This window comes from Rhinopithecus roxellana, chromosome 12 (genome assembly GCF_007565055.1).
Source record: "Rhinopithecus roxellana isolate Shanxi Qingling chromosome 12, ASM756505v1, whole genome shotgun sequence".
NCBI lineage: Eukaryota > Metazoa > Chordata > Mammalia > Primates > Cercopithecidae > Rhinopithecus > Rhinopithecus roxellana.
The window spans coordinates 72,902,153-72,910,484 of record NC_044560.1 but is presented as its reverse complement, the minus strand read 5'-3'; the positions used below and the strand labels follow the sequence as shown (position 1 = coordinate 72,910,484).

General features: G+C 38.9%; 1 long non-coding RNA gene across 1 annotated transcript in view; it reads left to right on the top strand.

Moving 5' to 3' along the window:
* Positions 1–1,464, top strand: part of LOC104670029 — a 22,127-nt gene extending 20,663 nt beyond the window's left edge. The window contains exon 2 of the long non-coding RNA XR_004052029.1: positions 1–1,464. This exon is cut by the window's left edge and continues 1,205 nt beyond it. This is a non-coding gene — a long non-coding RNA (uncharacterized LOC104670029).
* The last annotated feature ends 6,868 nt before the right edge of the window (positions 1,465–8,332 follow it).

Below are 8,332 nucleotides of genomic sequence, written 5' to 3'. Positions count from 1 at the left end.
TGGGAAAAACCTCAGATTCTACTTGCTTCTCTTCTCCACGTTATTAGACTTTTTCCCCTCTTGAATTTTATAAGCACACTCCTTTTAAAACAATTAATTAATAACTAGCCCTGGGATTTGATGTAGAATTGTGTATTTGTAACTGCAATGGCAGTGGTTTTAAACTACCCTGTAACAAAGAAGCAATTCTAACCAGCAAAAGAGGCAGACGTGTTTCTGTGCAACATCACAGGCTTGTGAAATTGTCCTGATATTAAGATATCAGGAGTGATATAAATTGGAAATTTAACCAAAAATATTTTGCATCAGTGAACAAAGCCTATTTTAAAGTGCTTCTAGCATTTTTCAGATCTTTCTCTTTCTTTCTCCCAAAGTCACATTGTAGTTTCTGATAAAGGAACACACTGGGAAAACTAAGCACATATTTAAACAATGAAATTTAAGGTGTAAAAATTCTGCATTTCTGACAAATTTGATATTCACTTTTTTCTAGATTTAAGTAGAGCATTCTAAAAATATTACCCCTATAGGGGACAAATTTTTATATGCATGTTATTTTTGTTTACAAAGTGTGGGCTAGTAAAGAGTGAAAAAGACCTTGGCTATTGTTCTTATTTCTTGATAGAAATAATAGCGTCTTAATGTCTGGATTCAAATCTCTACTTATCACACAACTTCCATACATTTCAAAGACAGAACTTGTATTAAATGAAAACAGAAGGCTGGGGCTTCCTACATTTCCTTGTGTTTGTGTTCATACAGAATATTTATGCAATATTCTGACTTGGCCATAATCTATAATTCCTGGCTATTATTCTCAGTTGCAACTATAAATTCTAGATTAATGGTTATAATTTTGGTAAGGCATACATGAAAAGTTATATGTTCATGCTTGAAAGGAGGATCATTAAATATTCATTATTAACACTCAAATTAGTTGTCATGCTCTGTATAATAGTTACCCGTTATCATTTCACTAGTTTGAATTCAGCAATAAGTGAACAACAATATATAGATCATAGCACCAGAGGACTTTTTTTGTTGGGGAACAGGGAGAGAAATGATTTTAAAACCCATTTGACATTTATGTTGACAAATTATTTAAAGGAATTACTGTGTTGTAATAAACATGTTTGTATGTTGCAATAGGATTGTGGCTAAATTTGCTTCTAGTTGTTTAATTACTCTTATTATGATTGTGAAAAACAGTGCTTCTTCAAATAGTTTCAAGAAAAAAAAAAAGAAAATGTAAAAGTTGAGCTATTTCAGTCTTTTGCAGGTATCTAACCTTGCCATGAAAAAGCACTTTTCATTTTTGTAAGTCGGTATTGAAATCTTGCTTTTTCAGCGAAGCTGGATTATATAATTTGTTCATTTTCTCCATCTGGTAACACATCCTTAAGAAAAAAATGCCAAAAGTAAAGCATGAGATGGATTTTTAAATAAATATTGTGGATAAACATATATAGAGATCGTGTTTTGCCAATCCATTTTGGGATGATATGAGTAAAAATAAATCCAGAGGTATTTTAATGTAAAAACATTTTGCTTTTGTCTTCCACATACGTTGGTATGCCAGTTCAGTTACGTGAAGATATTAGGGCAGCCACATATTTTTTTGGATTACATGTATGAATCATTCCATACTCCTCAGTAATTTTAAATTGGTTCTTTTCCCGTGGAAAATAACCATAAATTTGATTCTGATCTCATCTTTAGAGCTTTCTGTTTTAAAGAGTCAAATTGTAGCTGATGAACACATTTTGCATTTTTTCACATTGCATCTGGACTCTTCATAACGATGGTTTATTTTATCTTTTCTGCACAGAGGAGAGGAAAAATATATAGGTCCATGAATCAATCTAGATAATGGGGAAGGCTGACTGTAATAAATAATACAGTAACAACCCTAAACTAATGAGCTGTTGCTAAGGTACATTTCATAGGCTCATCCTCTATATAAAAAGTCACTAATAACCCCTTGGTGTAATCAGATGATAAAGCTTTGCCATAAGGCAACACCTGTGCAATTAGAACTGCAGATTCTTTTGCACGTTTCATTAATTTCAGGATTTTGTAAAGGCACAATGACTACACTAATAATCTAGTCTACTTGACTCCATGTCTGCTGGAAACAAAGTGTCTAATTAGATAAAGGTAATTAATTAGAGATAAATGGAGCTAATCAGGCTCAGTTAACACTAATTCTCTGAATTAAGACATTTTGGGACACCTACTATCCCGCTGACTTTGATATTTTGCATTAAGAATAGGTTTAGAGGAGTCAGAAAATACTGGCATTTGAGAATTGAGCAGTCTTTTGATGGCATATTTAGGCATCTGAAGCTAAAGAAGAGTTTTTTTTTTTTTTTCATATTGTGCTATTTCACCACCTTTCTATAGCAGCTTAAAGAATTCACTTTGTAGTTATTCCAATCTGTGCTAGGCTCCATATAAATTTTAATAACCTTTGCTATCATTTTTATTATCTGTCTAGCCCACCAATGGAAGAAAATCACAAGTTGTTCTATCTCTTAAATAAAGACTTAACTTGTTACATTAAGGAGATGTCAAGACTCATCAGCCTATATCCTAAAATTCTGATCCTTTAAAGAGAACAAACACCTAAAATTCTGATCCTTTAATTCCGATTCTTTAAGGAGAACAAACCTCTGCTTTGCAGTGTTGGAAATTCAATGATATGGGGAAAAGATCACGGGCTTTGAAGTCAAAAGACCTGAATTCAAATTCCTGTTCTATTTCTTACTAAATGAGTGATCTTAGAAAGTAGCTTAACCTCTCTAAATAAAATAGAAATAGTATTGATTCACATAATACTAATACTAACTTTACAGGGTTGTCATGAATATTGAGTGAGGTAACTGTATTTGAAGATTTGTTATTATTACCTCTTAGGCTGGGATTGAACACATAACCCAATACCGTATCTCAACTGACTACAAGATTAGGTGTTAAAAACATTACATTTCTCAACCTCATGATAATCTGTGAGCTGCATTTAAATGTATAGAAAGGGAAAAATTAAGAATTTTCTCCCAAATAGTCCATCAGAAAAAAAAAAAAAGAAATCCCCCAATTTTTTAGTTGAAGAATGTGAATTTATCTGCGTTGGTTTTCTACATTGAAATAGTTATCCCTCTTGGCAAGTTGTTCCCAGTCCTCAAGAGAACAGAATCGAACTGTGGGATATAGCTTAATATAAACTGGACATTTGAGTCTTCTAAAGTGTCTCTGAGATATACCCCTTGTTCTCTCTGGTCTCTATTCTAACTTATCTGGACCACTCCTAGATTGCTCTAATAGTCTCCTAACTAGTATCCCTGCTTCCATTTCTTTTTCCTGTAATTCATTGTCACCAAATTAATCTCCGTAGGACACTTTCCTCATTGTCTTACTCATCAACACCATAAGCAGTTTGATTTCTTGTTAAATTAAGATCCTGTCACGCAAGCAGCCATATCTGGTTCCATATTATTTATACAGCTTGATCTCCTACTGCCCTCCCTGCCAGTGTAGACTTTACTATTCTTCACCACACTTATCTTTCTTTTATGCTCTTGTCCAAGCCTGGAAACCTCTCTCTTCTTTCAAGACTGATTTCAAATCCTGACTTTTCCCTGATGCCTTCCTTGGCAACTCTGGTCTACCAAGAGCATTGTCATTCCCACATGCCCACAGCAGCTCTCAATGGCATCATACCTACTAGTGGTGGCTCCAGCAGTGATTAGGTCAGTGATCCTGCTTCCTGTCTTCCCAACACTGATGAGATGTCTGAGGCCAGGAACCAAATTCTCCTTGTGTGCTTGGCCTTGCTCACCATCCTCTTCCCTCAAACTCCAACTTTCACAGAGTGTGGCCCTCCAAAGGACACAACAAAACACCTGTGTAATTTATTTGTGAGCTGTGGCCCGGCCGGGTCCTTGGGAAGTGAGATCTACATGACTGTTGTAGTAACCTTGGGGCTTTTTGCTGACTTTGGGGCTGGGTTGAGTGCTGTGTTGAGTCTTTGTGTTTAGAGATAAGATAACCTTGATGAGAGACCAGCTGTGTGTCCCTGAGGCTTTGTGTCTGGCTTGTGTGGTATCTGCCTTTTATAACATGCAATGAGGGGATGCCAGGAAGTGACCATTAGTATTTCATGACAATCAGAATGTCTAGCAAGCAATCATACTACTTCTCCAACAAACATTTCAGAAAGAGCTGGACAAGCAAGAGCTGATTAACATTCATTAGAGACTGTGATGGTTAATTTTATGTGTCAATTTGACTGAGACATGGGGTACCCAGATTAAACATTATTTCTGGATTTCTTTGCGGGTGTTTCTGGATGAGGTTAGCATTTGAATTGGTGGACTGAGTAACGCAGATTGCCATTTCCGGTGTAGATGGGCATTAGTCAAGCCACTGACAACATGAATAGAACAAAAAGGTCAAGGAAGAGGGAATCCACTCTCTCTACCTGACTACTTGAACTGGGCCATTCATCTTCTCCTGCTATTGACTGTGACTTACACCATCAGACCTCTGATTCTCAGAACTACACTACCAGCTTTCCTGGGTCTCCAGCTGGCTGACAGCAGGTTGTGGAAGTTAGCCTCCATAATTGCATTAGCCAATTCTTATTTTATATATATATATATATCCTATTTGTTCTATTTCTCCAGAGAACCCTGAATGATACAGAGACCTTCAATTCAGCTTCTTAGTGAATGCTCAGTGCAGGAGGTTTTCCATGGAGACTCCATACCAGAAAAATCATGTGGATTAGAAACTCATGTAGATTAGATGTCTAAGTTGACTAATTGTAGTAGTTGCAAAAATGTCCACAATATTTTTTCCCTTTCTTTTATCTATGCCCTTTGATAGTACCCTTCCAACACTGACTCTGAGTTTGACCTTGTAATTTGCTTTAGCCAATGAGACAGGAGCAAACACGTAACAGGCAGGGACTTAAAGAATACTTGGCTATCAGTACTTGCTCTCTGGCTGCTCCTGAAACCCTGAGCTACCCTGTGAATGATACCCTGAGCTAGCCTGCTGGATTATGACAGACATGTGGCCTAGTATCTCCCTTTGTCCAGCCAACAGTCAGCCAACCCCAAAAGCAGAGCTACCTAGCTGACCAGCAGGAGATCACAGAAGCACCTGTAAGTCCAGATGAGAGCAGCAGCAGAAGGACATATAGAAGTGAACTAAATAGATAGTTATTTAATTAAACCTTAAGTTTTTGGGTCATTTGATATGCAGCAATAGATAACTGATACACTGGTGTAGGCTCTTTCACTGCTTAAACTTAATGGAAATTCAGAGAACATTAAATATTTGGTCTCCAGTCTTGGAAGATATTTAAGCAGGAGCGTCATGGTAGCTTCAAGAGAATGGAAAAACAAAAAAGCCTTCTCAGTCTTTTTTTTTTTTTTTTTCCTTCTCAGTCTTGAGAAAAAAAGAATGGGCTCAGTTTTCATTGTTTTGGGTTGGTAGACGTCAAGGTTGGATTCAAGACCCCTAGAGAAGTGTTAGGCTAGAATTGGAGATCTGTATGGAAAGGAAAGCTGAAGTTGTGGAATAGGATGAGAATGCAGAGAAATTAAAAAGGACAGGATTGTATTGTGGGAACTGAGACTGAGAACTGCAAAAAGGTGTGAGTGGTCAGCAAAACTAATTGCTAGAAAGGGTGAACATGACACTAAATGACTAATAATTTAAGTGCAATTTATAGTTTATGAAATTCACTTACATACATCTCATTTCAATTCTGTGGGATAGAGAGGGTCAAGATCATTATTATGCCCATTTCATAGAAGACAAAACAGGCATAGAGCCATTATGTGCTTTACGAATATCACCTATTTGGTGACATGGCAAATCTCAGATGTCTTAAAATCCATTCTATTTTCACCTATTAGAGACCACTAGTACTGTAGTTAAATCTGTCAATAGGAAAGTCATTAACAACATTTAAGGAAGTGGTTTCAGGAGAGCTGGGAGTGGGGAACATTGTAGCTGGGTGGGAGCGATATCTCATGGAGAGAATATATGAGGATATGGGAGGCGAGGAACAGAATTCCATTGAATGGCAGGAGAATGACTTGATAGGAACTTGAGGGATGACAGGTTTGAAAGGAGGATAAGCATGACAAACAAGGTTGTAGATGGAATGGAAGGAGTCAGTGGAGAGGGAGAAGAGGAAGATGAAAGCAAGAGAGAAAATTTAAAAATAGGGAAAATAAAAAAAAATAAATAAAAGAAAAAATGAAATGAGAGAAATATTTTAAAAAAGCAGTTCCTGAAGGAGTAGATGCCACTATCTAGAGAACAGGTGAAAAAAGGACTTAGACTCAGGAGGGGCTGAGAGACTGGTAGGAAAGAAATGACAGTGAGAGATTTGGAGGTGGAGAAGAAGGAAGGTGAGTCAGTTCACATCCGAATCTTCAAATCCTGAGATCATTTTCACTCCAAGAAGAACAGTTTGCCTTCTTAGGAAGCACCTGACATGGATCTGCCTTTATAATGAGACAACTGAAAGATTTCTGGAATTGCCTTTGTAAAGCATGTTGTCATTCCTGGGCAGAAATATTTAATTCTGTGATGGAAAGAAATTTACTGGGATAAGCACACTGCATGACTACTATGTGTGTGTGTGTGTGTATGAGAAAGGAGTTCTGGGACCTGGGAAACTGGGCTCATGGTGTAAGGGCACTAAAGTACACTAGTTATTCACTGCTCTGCCTTGAATCCAGCGTTGGCCTAAGAAGTGGAGCAGATGCCCTCTTACATGGAGGAGATCCTAATTAAAGAGTACCTTCCTACCCAGATCCTGGAAATTTACCATCAGGACTCCCTTCCAATGACTCAAGGCTTCTAATTACTGCTTCAAGACAGATGTTTCTGGGAGGAATAACTACCAACCCTTAGGGTTTGGTAGACTTCCTGATAGCAAGTATTGTTACATGATGAGGATGAGGAGAGATGGGGACAGAACTCTCCCAAGCCCATGACACTCCTCACATGATACTGCAAGAGGTTCTGGGGATGCTCCTAAATCTCTCACCATCCTAATCACTCACCTGCTGTCTCAAGGTGCCTCTGCAAGGTGCCTAGTACATCATCAGTGCTCAAAAATACATGGATGAATGAATGGCTTCCCAACTGGTCTCTGCTGACAAGTTGGGCCCCCTGCAACCCATTCGTCAGCATGCTGGCATCCTAGTGATATTTCTAAAGCCCAGGTTTGGTCCATGTAGAGTCCTTCATGACTCTTTGTTACTTACGGGATTGAATTCAAATCACTTAGCTTGGAATACAAGGTCTTTCATGTATGGTCCTTTATGTTGGACTATATGAGGTCCAACTCCTGCAGAGTTTCCTCTTCCCAATCTGGCAGCCCACACAAAACCCCAAGTGTACAGGTACATATTGGCATACCCCCTGTAGACTCACTACAGCCATATTGAACTTCTAGATCCATAAACACCTGAGATGTTTTAAACTGTACCTTGCCTGAGTTGTTTCTTCTTGGAACACTACCTACTTCATCCTGTGTCTTCCTAATAAACATATAGAGTCAAATTAAATGACTCCTCCTCAATGAAGCCTTCCACGAGCTCCTTCATCAAGGTACCAGTCTCCTCTATGTACCTTCCTCGTATCTATCTCTGCTGCTATAGCACTTGACACAAATGAATGGCATTTATTTGTGAACATGACTAGATGATAATGTCCCTAGAATGCAGGACCATTTAAACATTATTTCTTCATACCAAGAATCTATTACGTTCTTCTTCTTCTTCTTTTTTTTTTTTTTTTTTTTTTGGTCAGAGCCTCCCTCTGTTGCCCAGGCTGGAGTGCAGTGCCACGATCTCGGCTCACTGCAACCTCCACCTCCCGGGTTCAAGTGATTCTCCCATCTCAGCCTCCCAAGTAGCTGGGATCACAGGTGCCTACCATCCTGCCCAGCTATTTTGTTTGTTTGTTTTGTTTTAGTAGAGACAGAGTTTCACCATGTTGGCCAGGCTGGTTTCAAACCCCTGGCCTCAAGTGATCCACCCGCCTTGGCCTCCAGAGTCTCGCTCTGTCCCCTGGGCAGGAGTGCAGTGGCCGGATCTCAGCTCACTGCAAGCTCCGCCTCCCGGGTTTACGCCATTCTCCTGCCTCAGCCTCCCAAGTAGCTGGGACTACAGGCGCCCGCCACCTCGCCTGGCTAGTTTTTTTGTATTTTTTAGTAGAGACGGGGTTTCACTGTGTTAGCCAGGATGGTCTCGATCTCCTGACCTCGTGATCCGCCCGTCTTGGCCTCCCAAAGTGCTGGGAT